Here is a 20108-nt window from a genome sequence, read left to right on the forward strand (position 1 = left end):
GCAGCGGGGGGGCGGCGCTGCCGCGGGCACGGCCCGGCCGGGCGGGGGCAGAGCCGGTGCCTTGTCGCGGCCCGGGCACTGCAGCCATGACGGGGCGGGCGAGGAAGCGCCGCTCGTCCTTCTCCGCGGATCATCATCATCCCCTCCCCCGCGCCGCCTGCTCCTCGCAGCCCCGGGAGGGCGAACTCCGCCGCTGGCTCCTCCCCGGCTCGCCCGCGGGGCTGGGAGGTGGGTCCCCGGCGGGGCGGGGAGCTAGCCCGGCCCTGGCCCCAGGGGAGCTGCCCACCGCCCTCCGCCGCTGCCCTCGTGCCTCGCGCCCGGCTCCTGCCCTTCTGCGCCGCGGCGGCGGCCTGGGGCTCGGGCTGGGGCCGGCGCTCGCCCTGGGCACCTCTCGAGCCGGCGGCGGCGATTCCCGGCGGGCGGGGGGAGGGGAGAACCTGGCACTTTGTTCTCATTTTCATGTTTATTTGTGTCCCTTTCAGCCCGCTGTCACCCCCCCCTCCCCGGCCGGGGGAGCCGAACAAAAGAGCCTCTTTATTTCTTTTCACCGCCTGCAAAACAGTGGAGATTTGACAAAGGGGAAGGAGGCCTGATGACTTAAAGCGCCCAGGCCCATTTCCACCCCCCCTAGCCAGACTAGCACAAGCTTCCCTAGCCGCAGCTGAAGCAGGAGCTTTCCTTTTTTGTTTCTTCCCCTTTCCCTTCCCTCTTTCCTGTCAGGCGCGCAGGTTTGCAGCACAGACGTGATGACATTTTTAAATGGCCTGAACCCAGCAACCCTGCAGCTCAGACTCCCTCCCTCCCTCCCTCCCTCCGGTGGATCCACGCTCCCCTTTCTGGAGCCGCCTTGTTTGGGGCCGTGGACCTGCTGAGCCCGAGGCCCCATGAATTGAGAAGCCCTGAGTGCAGTGTTGGGGGAGGGGGGGCGGGTGGTAAAGCATCTTGTCCCCTTGGCAGGGACTTCACATAGTGGCTTTTTTATTTTTAACCGGCCTGCACTTGATTTGAATTCAGATGCAACTTACAAATGTGATTTTCTGCATGGTCATTTGTTTCCCAAAGGCAGACAGGGTTGCTTTTTCCAGGCTTGGTGCCCTTCTCTGCTGCCCAGGAGGAGCTCAGCATTGAGGCAATCGCATCTTCTTTTTTTTTTTCTTAATCTAATTAAGTCTCATCTCTTGGCTTTTTCTCTTTCCAGAGGGCTGAGGCACATCTGAGGAACCCTCAGTGGTGGCAAAAGGCTCTTTTGGAGAGGTTGGCAGTGCTGCTGCTGCTTCCCTCCTCCTCCCCCCCCCTTTTTTGCCTACACTTGATTCTGTTTGCAAGGATGAGGAATGACAGGAGTGCACATAGGGAGGGTTTCTTGGCTGATTACATTGAAGCCAGGAATTCACTGTGAAAATAAAGCCAAGGGGTGATAAATAAAAGATGCAATCTTCTCTAGGAGACAGACACCCAGCGTGGGCTTTGCTTTGCTTGCTTTCAGCAGTGGAAGAGGCCTCAGTGAGTAGTTGTGAAAGGGGGAAAAGTAACTTTTTGTGTAGCCTCAGAAGGGGAGGGGTATTGAGTGATGTTGGCAAGGGTCAATGCGAAGAAAGAAAATATACATAAATACAACTGAATTGTTGACTGCTGCTTCTGGGACACTGAACCGCATTCCAAACAAATGCTATACAAACTCCTGAAAATATACTTGTGTGGGTCACTTTATTTTATCTTAATGCTCCTTATGTGATTTCCCCCCACCCCTGCCCTTCCTCCTTGAATTCCCTATACTGATCCTTCAGAAAAGTTTCCAGTTATCTGAAACTTCAGTAGCTCTAATGGGGGTTGTTTTTGTTTTTTCCTTTTTGAAGTAATGGCAATGCAACTTGGAGGTGGTTGAGTTTCCTTGAGGGGAAACTCTTGTGTAATTTAGCAAGGTTGTATCATTAGGACTTTACATACCAAGGGTGTTTCTGTTTGTTTCTTTCCTGGAATGAAGAGCTGGAAGCCTGCAAGTCACTTGATTGCAGTGACTTATAGTGGGTGGAGAATGGGATTGACTATGTACCACAGCTGAATGTGTAGCATTGAGAGGACATAATATTGAGTTTCATATACGTGTATGTTTAGTGACTATATAAATGTGAACTTATGCACTGTGTGGTATGAGTAATGGAAACTTTCAAAATGTTTACTATTGTACTCTGGAAAAGCACAGTTATTGGACAAAGTACATGTTGTTGCATATCAATTCTAACAGCCATATTTGTAACACTGGTGTTAATATAAACAGGAATTGAAGGGCTTGCTTTCTAAGAGAGCCATGGAAATTTCACCTCGGAGCTAGTTACATGGAAATATTTGCTGCTACATCTTAAATTTTGAGTCCAATGCACTGTAGAAGCATTAGATTAAATGTATTTTACTCTGGCACTTTTTTTTTCAAGCAGCAACTCTTAAACATTAAGCTTAAGCCTATATTATTTTTTTGAAGGCTTGCAAAGCTCTCTGTTTTGCAGATCCTTGTTGTGCATCTGGATTTAAATGGAAATACTTTGCATGGAATTGCACATTTTGTAATGCATACTATGAAGAATTTTTAATAATTGAAGCATAGCCTTAGTGTTTTGAGGCTAACTTATGTTATTACAGCATTTCATTAATAAACATTGCTTTGCAGGGCTCTTCCAGAAAGAGAAGTTATCAGTTTAAAGATTCTCCCTAGATCAAGGATTTTTTTTCCTGTTTTTAAGCATTGGAAACTTTGCATTTTAAGACCTAATAGGACTCTGGGGTCAAACTTGGTCCAGAATCCACGTTTCTAAAACAGAACCTAAAGCAAAACATGACAAGTTTATAGAGTAAGGTTGTTATTAGTAACTAAGTACTGCCTAGTAGTGTTTGCAGTCCAAATATAACACCATTTTGCAAGTGCATGAAAATTTGGGAAGAAAATTGACTGACTAGATATTGATACTTTTTGCTTAACTGGCTTTAAGGAGATATCAGCAGTGAGCAAACAACATGGATGATGGTGATGAGCTATACATCTGATTTTGAAAGCCAGGTCTGTATGGAGGGTCCCTGCCAGTATAACTGTGTAGGTTAGAGGTATGAAAATGTGTAATCCATTATCACAGGACTTCTTTCATGGAGATGTAAAACCATGACATGCGCTACTTGTGGTGGGGGGTGGGGGAAGGGGTGGGGTCTCTTCTACAATTGCAATCCAAAGCATGGCGGTGCTGGTAGAGCTGTATCTGATTTGCAGATAAATTGTACTAGGAGAATGCTCCTGGTAAAGATTAGTCTGCTTTTAATTTAGGGTGAGCTGTATGTCTTTGCAGCAGAGACAGTCTCTGCTTGCTCACACAGGTCTGGTTGAGACATAGAGTCATTTCCACAGCAACAGTGTGTGACTTCATAATCACACTAATCATGCCTTTTAGGTATGAATGGCAAGGGAACAAGTTTAAGGGAAGAAACTCCTTGTGAAAGAACAATAACATGAAGAATTAATTGACTTGTGCTATTTGCAGTCCTAGGATTGATTATTAATATTTGAAGCCAGAAACCTGGGTTTTTTTTTCCTTTCAAAGACTGTTAAGTTGGACAGCATCTTTCTTCACTTCTAAACCTAGCTTTTATCATCTAAAACCCTGTCAGTAAGGGATGATTGGAAAGACATGGCTTAAAATATTTTATTGATACATTTTATTTTGCTGCTTTAGTTGATATGTATAGGGGGGTTTCTTATGGTGGATTTTTCCGTTGCTAAAACTTAAGAAGAAAGCTGAAAGTGTGAGCTGAAATTTGGTAAGTGTTTTCAAACCCACAAATAACTGTTTTCTATCTTGGTGCAGTGTTTCATGAGGCCATTCTAGTAGTCACTTTCCATGTAGTTATTTAAACAGCATCTTTGCTTGAATTCCAGGCTTTTAATTGTTTGAATTTAAACAATATTGTGTTGAAACATCTTTTTGTTAAGACCACACTGAGTGTTTTGTTAACAGAGCTGACACCCAGACTATGTGCTGTGAATTGAAAATCTCTTTGTAGATGGGATGTGCTCCATTTTGGCGGGGCTGGTTGGGTCAGTAAATACTTAGCAATTTATGAAAGCTGTAGTACACTTTGGCTTATCTAGTAGTCTCATAATTTAAGTGACTGTAAAGTGCTTGTATCAAGGCTGTTCTTAAAGAAACATAAGCACTTTGTTCCATGCTAACGTTTTGATTGTTTCAGTTCTAGAGCTAGCCTAGTGTATGTGATGGTTCAGGGGTGGGAAGATCATGTTAAACTACTTGCTAGCCTCCTAAAAATGGGTAGCATTTATGTGATGACCAGCCAGAAGACACAGGCAGGGTTTCTTTAGCAGTCACCCTGATGTTGGGGTTTGGTAAGGAATGTATGATTAAAGCAGGTAATCCATAGCTGGTTTAATGCAGTACTGTGTCAGAGAAGTAAACGAGTCGTGTCTGAGTACTTCGCTGGTCCCTATTTGAAATAGACCCAGGTCTATAATTGTAGTCTTGTGAAAATATTGTTAGTGATTCAAGTTCTAGTACATCTTGAATAGTATTGGCCAATAAAAAATATATAATTTTTTTTTCCCTGTGTGTAAGAACATAAACTAATAAACTCACTTCTAGCCTTTTGCCTTGAGGAGAGAAATCTGAATATATTCTAGTCTCCTTCTGAGATTTGGAATATAAAGTATTGATTAGGGAACAGAAAAGCTATTTTCAGCGTATGTGTGTTCAATATACTACCCTTGACCTTGAATTATTTCTTTTTTGTCTGAAAAGTCAAAGCATCTGTGTGCCATTTTTCTAGCACTGGATTAGTAAATGTGGAAAACCAATGTTTCTTCCTTTTGAAATTCAGATTAGATTAGATTTTAACTGAAATCCTTTCTCTCTCTCTTTCTTTTTTTTTTTTTTTTAAAGACATGGCAAGAAGTAAGAGAGAGAGTAAGAGAAGCTGCTTGTGTTTTGATGCCTCTGTTTAAAAAAAAAAAAAAGATCATGTAACTACCTTTCTATCGGAGTAATGATTCTGTTCTATTAAAATTAAGGTTTAAAATACTTTCTAAACCAAAACAACTTAATTACAATTTGCAGGTAATATTTTTCAGTTGATATTTTTAAAATATATAGATGAGTTTTATAGAAATGTACTTAGATTTTTTTTCCGTTGGCCTGATGAAAATAACCAATGTTTATTAAAGACTCCAAATATTTCTTCTTCCCTGAAACTTGTAATGTTTGACATCATTCCACTTTTCAAAAAAAAAAGTATCCTCAGATTATTAGCAGTACCTGACACTTACCTTGACGATAACGTTTCCTAAGTTCCAAAACAATTTTCAGCTTAAAAATGTTAATTCTATTCAATACAATTACTCTATCTCTGCATAAGATCATATGTTTTGGTATGTAGCAGTTCTTGAACCACAGCCAGTTGTCATGCCAGCAGCTGATGCATGTTTTTCTCAGCAGTCTTTCAGAAATGAGCAATTAATTAAAAGCAAAATGTGAATGTTGGCAGGCAGAAGTCAGGAAGCTATCAAAAAGTTAAAGGGCTGGACAAAATTTATTTTTGTGGAGGATCATGGAGTTATGATTTGTTGTAGCATTTGGGGTTTTTTATGTAAATAACTTGGTAGAATGAATCGTGGAAGACTGCTTTATTTTCGAAACAACAGCCCCTTCCTCGGTTCTAAATAGGTGATGAAATACAACAGTGAAACTGGCTACTAGTGGAGGGCAAAACATTTCACAATAATAATGAACAATACAAAATGCCTTTACAAAGTGGGTTAATGCTAGAATTGAATCTAACCAGATAATCCTATTATAATGCCAAGATAGGTCATCAAGTATAGCAAAGTGTTTTTAAAAATTGATGTTAAAGTAGGCTGTAGCTGATATTTCTAACTTCCTTTTTAAAATTTTTCTGGAGAATAGAGAAGGAGGGAATTTGCCTAGCTGTACTATATGCATATGCTCTTTTTGGAGGGAACTGACTTTTAAAATGCTTCCATGTTTTTAACAGGGGTACAGATTAAATGATTTCTGGTTGCCTGGAATGCAGTCAGGCTGACTGCTTGTCAATACCTGAATATTGTCCAGTATTGCACTTGTTGTTCAGGAGGTCTGTCTCCTTGAACTTCCAGTTTTTTCCTCTTGGACTACTGCTTGGAAAAAAAACTTACGCATATAATGATTCTCTTCCTACTGGGTACGTAGCACTTGACATGGCTTCATAACCTTCAGTGACCTGGATCAGGGAGATGTCTGCTGGTGCTGGTGAATACATGCTTGTATCTTCCTTCTAGCTATATGCCAATTATCATGATTTATGTGATGTCCTCATGATGCATCACTCTATTTCATTTAGATTATGTAGTCATACGTATCTAGGCTTTTGTTGCATGGCTCCACTAATAAGGTCTACAGCATTTGGAAAAACTTGTTATATTAATCACTGACTTGAAATAGTATTAGTTAATTTCACCAATCTGTAAATGCATCAGAAGAGCATAGCCTGTTAATAGCAAGTAAGTATGTGAAGTGTAGAAAATTCCTTTTTCAGTCAGAACTGATGAAAGGCATGCAGCAGAAGCTTATTAGTCCTATAAAAGTCTTTTCTTTTTTTTTTTTTACTTTGCTCTTTAATGTAGTTTTAAGCATATTTTAATACAGGGGTTTAACCCACAGTAAACTAAAATATATCTTTAAAATTAAAGCATATGAAAAGCTTGTATGGAAGAAAAAAACTTTAATGACATTTAAAGTATACATTCAGGCACTTGCAAAGTGATCTACACCATCACACATTTTTAAAAGCTGAGTGTAATTTTTTTTTTTTGCTCTGGTCCTCCACTTCTTGATGCAAGTGAGTGCATTTGACAGTCTTTGAAATAGCTGGAAATTTTTGCTTTGGAAATGCATGGGCAATGGTTGAGAAGGTCTGACATTAATTGGAAGGCTGCAGTAGAACCTGTCAGTAAGTTTAAATTTGCACTAGAAGAGCTAGCTGATCAGATAAATCTGAAGCTCATTTACTGAATTAATGTGCTAAAAATTCAGGTGATTTACTTCTTGTCCTGCTTTATTTAACAACCTGCCTGTTTACATAAGTCATCTTTCATTGTTAATTGGTGTCAGACCTCTAATACGTTCTGGAATTGTATGAAAAATACGTAAGGGGGAAAATGGCATAAAAACGAAATTTCAGAAAAATGGGCATTAGTATATCTTTATTGTGTATACTTCCTCTTTGATGGCCAAGAGTTAATTACATTGAAAAGATCACTTTGGAAACTGGAAAAATCAAATCTTGCATAGTTGTATGACTTCTAAGAAATGAGACACTTTGTTGTACATATGCCAAGTTTAACTGCTAACTGGTTACTGACGGCAGCTGGTAGTAATGTAGATACAGTGCAGGAACTGTATATTGTGTATACAGCTGACTGCAATGTCTAATTTATACTGACTAATGAAATAGAGAATATGTAGACATTTTAAGATGGATTAACTTGTTTTATAAAGCCAGAAATGTGTCCAGATTGTAATTCATAATGCAACAGAGAACTGGTTTATGTATGTCCTAGTCATTTGGTTAGATCTTATTTTAAATTTAAAAAAAAAAAAATTCTTGAAGGCGAGTGGTTTTGGTGGAGTGTTTGTCAGTGTCTTGATTTTGAGGATTTGGTTGCATTTGTTTGAAATTTTAATATTTTTCCTATCTCTTCCAAAGCTACTTATGATGTACTTTTTGCCTAATGTATGAATGATTAGCCACATACTCTGGGTATAGTTAATACTTCAGCTATGTATAGGAAACAGAAGCAGCTCATAGCTTATCCTTGTCAGGAGCAGCTGTGGGATTTATTAATATTTAGTTAATCTCTCGATTTTTAGACCTGATATTTTGACCAGTCTACAATTCATATAACCATCAATCCATATTTAGTATGTAGTAACTTGGTTTATGTTAATTTGGGTTGAAGTTTAAATTCCAGTGATGTGTTCTTCAGCTTATTTTATTTTTTTGAGCTTTTGTTATTCAGTTACTCTTCACCTTCATTAACCTGCAGTTCTGGATACAAATGATATTGGGAATGGCATATTAAGAATTCAATAGGGAACATTTCTTTATTGGGCATGTCTACAAATATTCTTCCTGGAATTATTTTTTCCTTTTTTTGGAAAAGACATCCATTACAAATCTTACAGTAAGCTATTGATTACTTTGTTTATTTCTCTTCTCATATTTGTGGGGCATAATGTATTGATCCAAGAAGGTAGAGAAATGGATTTGTTAAAACATTAATTTGTGTATTTACAAAATTGGCTTCAGTTACTAGAAACGAAAGCCAAACTGAACATGTTGGCTCATCTCCTGAATCCACTATTTAAATGCATTCAAGATCAGGGAAAAACAGAGATGCAATAAATACTTTGTTTTGTTTAATACACTATTGTATGAAGTAAAATTCTTAATGCTTCTGAATAAAAAAGCTGCCTGTGTTGGCCAATGACAAGTAGGATAACGGCTGCATGACTCGTGTTGTAAATGCAAAATGAGTCTCAATTCTTCCATTGATTTAGGTTGCAAACTGAAACCTCTCAAACTGAGTATAATTAGTGTCTTGGGGATAGAGTATCAAGTCCATTATGTTTTGGATCAGCGTCTGGACTTGGTGTAGCTATATTGCATAGAGGCCTGAAGCAGCAGTTTCACTTCCATCAGTGCAGAAGGTTGAGGGGAAGCATAAAATGTAGTTTGGCTTTTGTGAATTGTCAGGCATCATTTGTGAGAGACTAGTGTGTTCGCTTTATAGGTGCACATTGTTTCACTGATCAATATTAGACTCGGGTTCAGTTGAAGCTACTTTAGCTGAATATGCTGCTGCTGCTGCAAGAGTGGTGGATAGTGACTGGAAATTGGATGCAAGGCTTAACAGATGGCTTGGTTAGCCTGATTGTATAAGAGTAATTTGGTTAGTGCTATTTAGAAATTCTAGATATAAAAAACCTGCTTTGGTCATTGAGAACTGTTAATAAAACTTACCTTGTAGTATCTGCTATACATCTTCACAGTAACCTTTAGTAAACATTACTTTTCAGTACTTATAAGCAGTGTTATAGATACTAAATACCAGCAACTTTAAAGGGGCCAGGGACAGAGAAATTGAGACCAAACAGACTTGCGGGGAGGGGGAGAAGGCTTGATGCATCATTTGGACAAGAGGTTACAAAAGGGCTCAATGAGTATTGATTTCTGAAGCAAGGTGATAAGCTAGAACACGAACAAGGGGTAAAAGCCAGCAGGTGCATTTACCAAGGGCAAAGTATCCACTCTTGTCAGTGGAAGACTACATCTACATTTGATTGATCAAATGAGAAGGTATGAGCAAGAAAGCTTAGTGGATCCTCCAGTTCACTTTTTACAAAAGTCTGGTTTACAAAAGTTTAGTTTGGCTTTAAAAAATATGAACTGCTGGATAATTGTGCTAGAGATAAAAGGAATGGGCTCTTTATAGATTTATCTATTTGTAAAATCAAACTTGGGACACAAAGTGTCTATGAGATTGAAGGATAGTAAAATTCAACTTCACAGAGGACTGTACTGTAATTTTAGCTCTTTATGCTTTCATGGCATACTGTACCTTCCATTATCAGAACTGGAAACAGCACTTAATAGAGTTGGGACACTGTGATTGATTGCAGATATGAAATAACACCATTAACTCTGTTTTGGCCTACTCTTTGACATGGGTTTCAACTATGCTTCATACCCACTTCATGGGTTTTAGATACACTTGACCTTTGTATTTGGTACTCATTTTAGCAGGGTAAGGAAAAAGCTTGATCTCAAACATTTCATGGTAAAAAGAAGACTGTTAAGGAGGCTTTCAGTGCCAGAAGAATGAAGGTTATAGTGTTCAAAATGTCTTAAGTTCTCATTTTCCAGGAGTTTTGGCTGTATGGACAGAAGAGAGGTTGGATTTTCAAGGTGTGTAAGAAAGACCCGAGGAAGGATACAGCAGTGCCCAGAGCTTGTGTTCGTCTTTCCCAACTATACAGCTGGTCCCATAAAATAGGTCAGCCACAAGAATGCTTGTCTCTGAGAAAAAACATGAAATATGAGAAATGGCATGATTTGCATTGGGACGGTAAGAAGGCTTGAGTCAAAGATGGCACAAATTTTACAGGTTGCTGAAGTAAGAAAAGCTGCCAGATCCCTCTTTGACAGGATGTATGAAGGGCATGCACTAGATAGTATGTACTTGGACTTAGTAATTTTTTTGATGTAGTCCTGCCTAATGCTGTTACAAATAAACTGGAGAAATGTATGCTAGATAGGATTATTGTTAGATGGATACAAAATTGGTTAAATTAGTTCAAGAAAAGGGTAATTATAAATATATCCATATCACTGGCAGGAGGTTACAAATGAGGTCCTGCACGGGACTCTCTTGAGTCTGGTCCTATTTAATACTTTTACTAATGATTTGGGTGCTGGAATAGGGATCAACAGAAGACTCACAACTGAGAGGAGTTGCATATACTTTGGAAGATAGAATTAGAATTCAAATTGATCTTTATAAATTGTGAAACAGGTAGAGATGCAGCAGACAAGATCTAAAGTACTACAGCTACAAAAGAAAAAAATGCATAAATGTTGATTGGGCAATAATTGGTTAAGCTGAGAGTTAATGAGATGCATCTGGGAGTTTGGACCATAGACACAGTCAACAAGCCAGAAATGTGATTTCAGGTGCCCCCCCCCCCCAAAAAAAAAACCAAAAAACCCTAAAAACAATTTTTGGCTGTATTAACATGACTAGTGTACATAAGATGCAGGGATTGGGGGGGAATATTAGTACTCTACTCTTTTACTCAGAACTGCTTAAGCCTCAGTTGGAACATTTTGTGTAGTTCTGGACTCCCTGTTTTAGGAGGGATGTTGGAAAACTGAGGTGAGCAGTGAAGATGATTGAAGGGGTTAGAATGCAAGTTCTATGAAGAAAGCTTGAGAGAACTAGGTATGTTTAGTTTGGAGAAAAGGAGGTTAAAAGAGGACCTGATAACAGTTTTTAAATATTTGAAAGGCTGCTTGATAAAGGAGGGGGGGGTAGGGAGAACAACTGATCTTTCTTGCTGCAGAGGGCAGGTTATGAAGCAATAGATTTGAACTGTAGCAAAGCAGATTTAAATTAGCTCTCGGGAGTGGGGGGAGTTCTCACTGTTAGAAAAGCAAAGCAATCGAAGAACCTGCCCAGGGAAAATGCAGCATCTCCTTCATTGGAAATCTTCATGAAAAGGCTGGATAAGCATTAGACAGGGATGGATTAGGAACAGCCCACCTTGCATTTGTGATGTCTGTCTAGTCTAAATGACCCTTGAGGTCCCTTTCCAGCCTGTGGGTCTAGGATCAATACATTTTGCCATATTCGCCTTTCTAAGATGTGATCTCTTAAGATTTGGATGTCAAAAATGAGATGTGTGGCTGATCAAAGGGAGTTGGTTCATTAGAAGAAATGTATGTGACTTACTCATATCTATTTTGTCTAAACCCCTGAAGAGTAATTAGGAAGGAGAGGAGGAGAAAGCCTTAAACTTCCATGGAAAAGGGGAAGCAGATGAGGATGATGCACAGAAATAGACCTGGAAAGAGAGAGAAGGGAATTTAAGAGCAGAACCACAAAAGCAGTGAAGGTCAGAAGTTCTAGGAGGAGTCTGGTCATCTGAGGAATGCCACTGAGTGGTTGAGAAGGAACACTTTAAAGGAAGAATTCATCAGAAACTTTAGTGAGAATGGTTTCAGTGGAGGGTAGTGGGAAGCTTTGTTTGATTACAAGACTTGTTCTCAAGCAGCAAAATACCTCTTGTAGATAAGAGCATAGAGAGAGGGTGGTTGAAGAACAAAGGAAGCAAAAAGTTTTGGCAATCTTACAACAGTGAAGGAGGAGAAAGGCAAGAGAATCTGAGGATATTAAGGGACTAAAAGCTATGGAAAAAAAGTGTGGAAGAGAGTAGGGTTGGGGAATCAGATGTGCAGCTGTTTTAGTGGGCACAACAGTTGATCTGTAATTGTAAGTCAAGCCAGAAGATTTTATAGGATTTTAATATAGAAATTGATGCAACTGATGATGAGGGTTGGGAATAGTAATGAGAGAGAACCAGGAGTTGAAGTCAGAAAGGATGATAGTCTGTGTCTGTCTGTCTGTTCTGTGGTTGATGATAACAATGTAGAGGAGAGAAGAAAGGTAAATGGGACTCTCTTTTATTCTTGCTGTTTTGGAAAGAAAGTGAGAACAGGGAGGAAGGAATGGCAGGATTGTTGGAGAAGCCCAGTGTTTTCCACCATTGTCTCTGGAGGTTAACTTGAGTTTGGGGTAAAGAATGAGAGAGGCTACAGGCACTGCTTCTACTACTTGAAATAGCATAAGGAGGGAAATCTAGGTCTGAGTAAGGCAAAGCATTGGAGATAAGATGGCATCATGGAAGATTATATGTTTTTTACGGAGTGAGTGTTTTGAGAGAGGGGCAGAAAAAAGGAGAAAAGAGGGCAAGAACCAAGCCAATGACTAGAGGAGAACAGGAAGGTTGGAGGCTATGGAAGAATGAACCTGTAGGCATTAGCAAGCTCTGTCAGGGCTGGTTGAGAAAAAGCAAAAGGAAAAAAAACATGAAGGTAAACTTAATCAGTTAGTTACATAAGCAAGAGTGTTTGGGAAGAAGAGGAGAGAGCAGTCGGAGGAAGGTAGAATCACTGTTGTAGTAGAGGGAGGGTATAAAGGATGGTCAATGCAGGCAGTACATGGGTTAGAGTAAGAGCAGAGAAATTTCATTTCAGTGTTTTCAACATTAGCCAGCATAATATGGGCTAGTGGAGAGAGATTTAAGGCATGAGTTTAGCAGGGTTAGAAAAGAGCTTTTCTATGTGCAAATACTCAGCTTTATCACAAGAAGACATTTTAGTGGCAGTAACTTTTTATTAATTTGAGGCAGGAATTGAACATTCAGACTTGATTACACACTCAAATGGCAAAATGCTGGCTATTGTACAGGATTTAAGATGGTAAATTTCTAAAGAATGTTTAATTGACAGCTAGTGGACTGCATTAATGACAGTGAAGATCTTGCTCTTTCTGACAACATTTAAAATCAGATTAAAATGTGAGAAGATGGCTGGCATTTACCCTGATTCCAGCAGATCATTTGGATTATTAAAATGAAACTGTTCTTTCCATTATACCCCTGTATCATTAACATGCATCAAGTTCTTATTTTGTGAGACATGGATCTATATTTCCGGCGTTAGGGAGTGAAAAGGAACAAAAGCTTGCCAGAGTGGGATGGGTACCAGATACTAAAGTTATGTCTACGTTGCAATTTTATGGTCTGATTATAGCTATGGTATGTCTATACAAGTTAGTTTGGGCGCTTGTAAGAGTAGCTTGGGGTACAGCACAGGCTGCAAAATCTGCAGGCCTGTTGTTAAATACCAGTGGTCAGCTAGTCTAGGCTGAGCTCTACTCTTCTGGGCTATATTTCTGTCAGTACTTGAACCAGCTAGTTCTAAGCCCACTCGTGTGTCTGTGTGAACTGCAATCTAACTCTGTATAACATTGTAGACATACCACAGAATGTCTGCCCACAGTCAGCCCACGTACAATAAGTAACTGTGTATTGTAGAGCTTTATAGCAGTAATATGTACTCATGATAACAACCACCTTGAACTTTGGCATTGTAGTTATGGCTCATTTGAGACACAGGCATCTTAGTGATGCAGAGGCTGAGAGTTGGCATCGAGATGTTCTCATGAATATAAATCAGGGTTTCCACTAACTCAGATGCCAACAGTTCTGAGGCTACTGTACTAGCATATCAAGTTTGAACCATGTCAGACAAGTGGCATGCTGATCAGGGGCTGGGACCATTAGCCGTAAGCTGTGTAAATAAATGTGCTAAAATGAGCATAATCTTTTTCCTTCTGAGATTTCTAAATGTAAGCTAGAAGGTTAAACTGTGTGTGAAACCTTTAGATTGAGAGGAACTTTTTAAACTGTATTTCCAGTTGGAAGCATCCACTTTTTGTCTTAGTTCCCCCTTGGTTCCGTTCACCCCTCTCCCCCAAATCTTTCAGGCAGTAGTAGACTGTTGAAGGCAGGGGCTGGCAACTCTCTTTTCAAGCCATGGCCTGGAACAACTTGGCTCCAGTCCATTGTGGCATGGGTGGCTTCCATGGCACTTCGGGGGAAGGAAGGCTGCTTTCTTCCTGCCCCCTCCCCACCCAGCATGCTGGCGCAGCTCCCTTCAGCAGACGAAGGGCAGGAGTTGGAGAGAAGTGGCAGTAGCATAGACACTACTCCTAGCCTCTTGACCCCAGTTTTGCTCTTTGCTGCTTGACCCCAGTATAAACACAAGCTGGATCCAGTGGCTCTGTGGGTTATGCATTGCCAACCTTTGATCTAGCAACACTGTAGTTGCAGCACTTCTTTATGAGCTTTGATTTGTTAGTCCTCAGCAGCCCATTCTGTCAGTAAGTGAACTTTTCCCAGCTGACCGTGAAACAAATACTGAAGGGGTTATGCAGTACTCAGTCAGGAATACATTTAATGAAATAAATTACTTGTTTACTGTGCTTCGCTGTGTAACTTTTTAATACAGATGATGGTCTTTGCTGCATTTATAAGCCTCTGTTTCTAAGAATTTAACTTGGCCCAGTGTGCAGTTCAAGCGGATGCTGACCTCTTCTTCAGTCTTTTTTTTTCCTGTGTACTCTCTCTTCCAGAAGCCTGTTCACAATTCCTGTGACAGGTAAGACCTGTAACTGTCTCTGAAAATGGTATTGCCTTAGGTTTAGTCCGTGTTTGTACTCCTCCACATCTGCTGACTTCAGTTGCTAAGACAAACACAGGGTGAACATTGTCCTCTTCACCCTGCTGAGCCATCGTAGCTGAGACTTGAGTTTGGATTCTCTTCCTTCTCATGTGTTGACAGAATTCTTCATTTAAGCTTTGATCAGTCACACCTTTATAGACAGGAGGGCTGTGCAAGTATACCAGACATTACTTGGCTTGCAGGATGTTTATTACTGGTGGTAATGCATGGGAAGGAAACAACGCAGCATGACTTGTAGATATCAAGCTGAGTTTGGAGGCCTGGCAGTTTAAAAAAAAAAAAAAATCTTATTGCTTGTAAACTGAGCACTTTTGACATGGACCTCATTGAATCTCTAAAAATGGCATTGTGGGGTTCCACTTTTATTACTGCTTTTCCAAGTAGAACAGCAATTGAACAAAATGGTTCTACTTTTGAATAACTGGTGCACTGAGCTACAACAGACAACTGTTCCTATAAGTAGTGCCTGTGTGTTGAAATGATCTGTCTTGAACAGATCAGGACTGGAACAAAGGAAGCAGATGTGTTGTGGTCCATTCCATATGAATGTAATAACGCAAAACTAAACTTACACAAGACTGGATAGGGGAAGAGCATATCAGGAGCCTCACTGCTCATTTGTGCCATGTCTAAGACCCTGTCACAGTTGTACTTCCTGCACTTGAGAACAGCAGCTGTTCCTTTAGGCTAGGGACAGAAGTTGCCCACAAACTGGTTTAAGTTACCAGAAACTGGTTGAAACCTGCAACAGAACAGAAGTTCAGTGCACATAAACTAGTTTGAAAATAGCCCAAACTGGTTTAAGATAAACCTGGTTGAATAGTATTAGACTTAACTGATATGGATTCAACCAGTTTATGAAACTTTTGTCCCAGACCCCTTCCTGATTTCAAGTTAAATTGGTCCCCCAGCATGCTTTGCAGCCCTGGGCTGAGCAGTGCTGTCTGCTCCAGCAAAGAGGGGTTTGGGGAGTGGGGAACAGAGGCGAGCACTGTCCCCCTCAGGCAAACCTTGGCTGTGGTCTGGTGCCAGGGAGGGGGCTCCAAACCCCTTTCCCCCTTAAATACAGAGTTGCCTAGCCCTGCTAAACTTACTGAAAGCTACTGCTGGCTGCAACTGTGGACTACAAATCCCAGAGGCACCTGGAAGCAGGAAGAAGTGATGAGCAACCCTGCAGAGTCCTGTGGCTGTGATTCTGGAGCGCAAATCCCAGAGACCTCAAGGGCAGCAGGAAGAGAAAGTAAACGCGCACAGCCCATGCTGGCTATGTGCCAGAGAGGTGTGCTGTAGTGCCCCCCAACTTCTGGCCTGAATCACTGCAGGCATGTGGCTGGATTTACTGAATCAAAAGTGAATGTCCAGTTTTCTCAGTTTAATCTCTACAGCTTAGACTAACCTGCAAAGAATGAATTGACTCAGCCTCAGACTTTTTGGCTGTCTGTACTTACACTTAAAGTGGGAGGTGTGGCAAGGGCTCAGCTGTCGCTTGTGCAGGATAACATACCTGGTCACTTGGCCACTCCTGCTGGGAAGAGGAAAGCTTATTAGCTGTCTAGAAAAATTAGCCTGTGTTTGTCTCATTTCCTTAGAGTTCTGCCACAGCACCCCAAAGGGTACTGTGGCTCTTCATGAATTCTGTCATAGGTGTGTGTGCAAAATGCACAGATCTAGTTCCTCAAGTCATGGCTTGGGCCTGCATCCTCATCAACCCCACTTGAACTATTTAATTTTTCTTTGACCTTTGTGAAAGGTGTTGCTTTTTCTACCATATGTGGTAGCATGTGCTCTTGGTTGCTAAACTAAAAGACCTTGGTGAGGATAAAGCCCTTCTGTCTGTTTCCACTCTTATTTCATAAATGCATAGTGCTGGTATTTGGCTTAATCTATTACCTGGCTATTTCTCTTAAAACACTTAGAGATGATTGAAGTGGTTTGACATGACCAAATATTTCTGTGCAACCAACCTTAAGTTATATAAACCTACCTCTTTTTACAAGAAGCTACAGCTTGAAATCTTACCCATTTTAAAGGGAGTGAAAAACAGTTTAGGTTATTGCACCTGTCCTTGACTTGACTTACTTGATTTTAGTCTCTTCTTTCCCTCTTAACTCTGTCTCCTTTTTTGCTATTTTAAAGACTGACAAAATCGAGGAGGGGTGAGTAGCTATATAGGGCAGCAATGAAAAGTAGTTTATGCAAAGTACCATCACAGGGACAAAGCACAAAAGAGTAATTTTGTGTCTTTAGATGTGCTTTTTTAAATTGAAAGCATCTCTTGCTCAGTCAAGCTTCACTTATGTTGTTCCAATAGTGTATTTGACGGGTAAAATGCTCCTGGATCAAGTAGCCCATAAGGACTGATGGTACATGAATTAAGCAGACTGTTGTGGGGCTTTTTTTTTTTTTTGTCTGTCCTTTCCTTGTGAAGTTCTTAAATTACCTCATTTGCCAGTTGTTCAGTTTTTGTCTTTCTGCCTTTGTATTTTGACTGTTAACGGTAGTTCTTATGAGGCTGCATTCAGACCAGAATTCCTGCCACTTATTTTTATATGGAAGATAGAAACTACAGACTTAAATATAAACATTTTTAAAGAGCTCTGCATACATATTAGTTTTCTGTGACTTGGAGTAAAGACTAGCGAAGTCTGGTTCCACTAGGATGAAGTGAGATTTTTTTTTTTTTTTTCCCCCCCTGCAATCTAGGTACAGGCCTTCTTGCATGTATAGGATTCGGTTGCTAAATCCTCCTGAATTTGTTAGACTTCAGAGTAAACATTTCTTTGTGCTCTGAGGCGATCTATCTCCTTAATGGTGTCCATACAGCTGCAATGAAGTGGGTGCAGACAAATTAGTTAGAAAAACTTACTTTATGTAACTCTTGTAACACCTGGACATTAGAATTAAATCCTAGACTTGGTTGTGGTGTGTGTATGTGTGGTTTTTATTTTTGTCATGCACAAGGATGAAAAGGACATGAGCAAAGCCCCTTCCAGCTACTGAAGTCACTAAATAAATGTCATGTTCTGAGTATTGTGACCAATAGTGTGAAGGGCTGAGGGGAAGGTGAGGGGGCGTGTGGACAAGGGCATCCATCCTAGTTGCTTACCCAGGATGGGGATGGGGTGCAAAAGTAGCTGGAGCTGCATTGCTGCCTGGACTGGCAGTTATGCAGCCACTGATGCTGCTTTTTGCATGACTGCTGCCAAGGGTGCTCAGGCACCCATTTATGTGTCTTACTGGCTATCTTCAGCCCTTGCAATAGTGTACAAGATAGTCATTGCTACAGATGTGCTGTACAGCTAGTACAGAAAGCCTTAGATGGACTTGATCAAGCAGTTTTCTGTAAGCGGTGTAGTTCAGATTGGTAGTGAACAGAATACACATTTGCCCGTTCATTGTGGTGAGGGGGCAAATCTTAAACCATGTTTCGCTGTTTTTTAAACTCGTCTGCATGCCAAACTTTTGTTCTGTTATGGGTATAGACTGGTTTCTGATCTTTTATACTGGTAAAAGCATAATATCTGTGTCTGGTCTGCTTAACCTACATTTATATAAAACAAGGGGGAGGTTACAGGACTACAGTTTAGTTCTTCAAGAATTTATAGAAACTTCCTCCCCTTTTCTTTTTATGTAGTATTTGCAAGAAGAAAAATGTAGAAAAAATGCCTTTCTGCTTCATCATGAGAGCACTCTTCTACATTCTCAGTTGTGTAAGATTTTATTATGTGAAAGTACAAGGGGGAGGACCTCCCATCTGCATGAAGCAGCCAAGTCAAATGCTTATTTAGATTCTTCAGCTTTAAGCCTTAAAGATTAAAGTTTCTGTAACTTAGTAGGAATCTCACTAACTAATTTCCTACTTCCCAGTTATTTGAATACAACTTCAGACACTAACGTAGCCTCTTCTGGGAGAAATGAAAACTTTGAATATATGCAGGCAATATTGCCAGAAATGAAATTACAATCCTTTTGTGAAATTTTGTGACTTTTTTTTTTTTTTTGGCTTTGTGAAAGACTGGATGAACTACAAAACACTCCCAAAAAAGGGATGAAGTGTGTGTTGGGTCTTAGCTAAACTTGTAACATTGTATTTCACGTTAAAGTTCAATACAATCTTGTAAACGTTAGAACTTCACCATTAGTGATAACTGCTTTAAAGATCAAAGCATATCTTTTAAACTTTTAAAAGCACTTTTCTTGTGTTTTAAACATTTGAAAACTGGGCATCACATTTGTGCAGAACATTAAGTGAGCTGCTACTTGGAGTAAGACTAGGACTTGAGAGAGACCTTTGTGAAGTCTTGTGTTCTGAGGACTCCTTTCCTGCTACTCTTGCTAATGTTACTGCATTTCACATCATCCCTTAGCAGCAGGATATTCTATTCTTGGCACCCTAAGCTGAATTAATTTGAGTATTATACCAGTTTATATGGACTGGGTTTTTTGGAAGGATCCCATCAAGAGGTGTGGGAGATAGGCACTATGAAGGTTTTTGTTATACATTTTGACTGAAGGTGTCTTCAGCAATAAATGTGTAAATTTGCCTTTTTAAATTCTTAGCCAAGCGTAATGGGTTTTCCATATCCTCAGCTGTTTACCATGTGAACAGCTGACAAAAGCTCATAAGACTTGGAGGGGTAAGGTGAGCTGGCTCTTTGGATAGAACAAAGAACTTTAATACAGAAAAACTGCTTTTATAAGGAACACAAGTGTAAAGGCAGCTGGCAGCATGAGTGTTGCCAATCAGAAATATATCTGGAAACTTCAGTTTCCAAAACATGGTATGATTTTTAAGTACAAGGAACTATTTCTACCTCCCTTTGTTTAAAAGAAACTGCATGAGACTTTTGTTCAGGTTTCAGAATTCTTTAATGAGCAAAACAATTCTGCTTAAAGTCAGTAAACCTTTTTTTTTTAAGCTGGATGAAATACAGATTTTTTTTGGGCCCCTATGTGATATGCTCCAGGTCTTATTCAAAATGTGCATTTATTTCTGGAATTTTTAGAAGCATACTTTCATGATAAGTATTTCCTAATATTTGTAAACCAGTGTTTTGATTCATTTGCATCTTTATATAATGGCCTTTTCCCGCAACCACAGCATATAATGCATGGTTTGTTTGGGTTTTTTTGTTTCTATGTATATGTGAATCATTGTGTCACCTCTTGCAGTTGTACTCAAATAGCACTTACAG

At 40.0% G+C, this 20108-nt stretch overlaps 1 protein-coding gene across 1 annotated transcript in view; it reads left to right on the top strand.

Annotated features, from left to right (window-relative positions):
• The first annotated feature begins 1318 nt into the window (after positions 1-1318).
• The window catches only part of ZSWIM6 (zinc finger SWIM-type containing 6), a 164890-nt gene continuing 146100 nt past the window's right edge, over positions 1319-20108 (top strand). Inside the window, exon 1 of the mRNA XM_019532121.1 lies at positions 1319-1503. The gene's annotated coding sequence lies outside the window, so the exon portion shown is untranslated. The remainder of the gene's footprint in view (positions 1504-20108) is intronic.

Source organism: Crocodylus porosus, unplaced genomic scaffold (genome assembly GCF_001723895.1).
Source record: "Crocodylus porosus isolate Cpor-Errol unplaced genomic scaffold, CroPor_comp1, whole genome shotgun sequence".
NCBI lineage: Eukaryota > Metazoa > Chordata > Crocodylia > Crocodylidae > Crocodylus > Crocodylus porosus.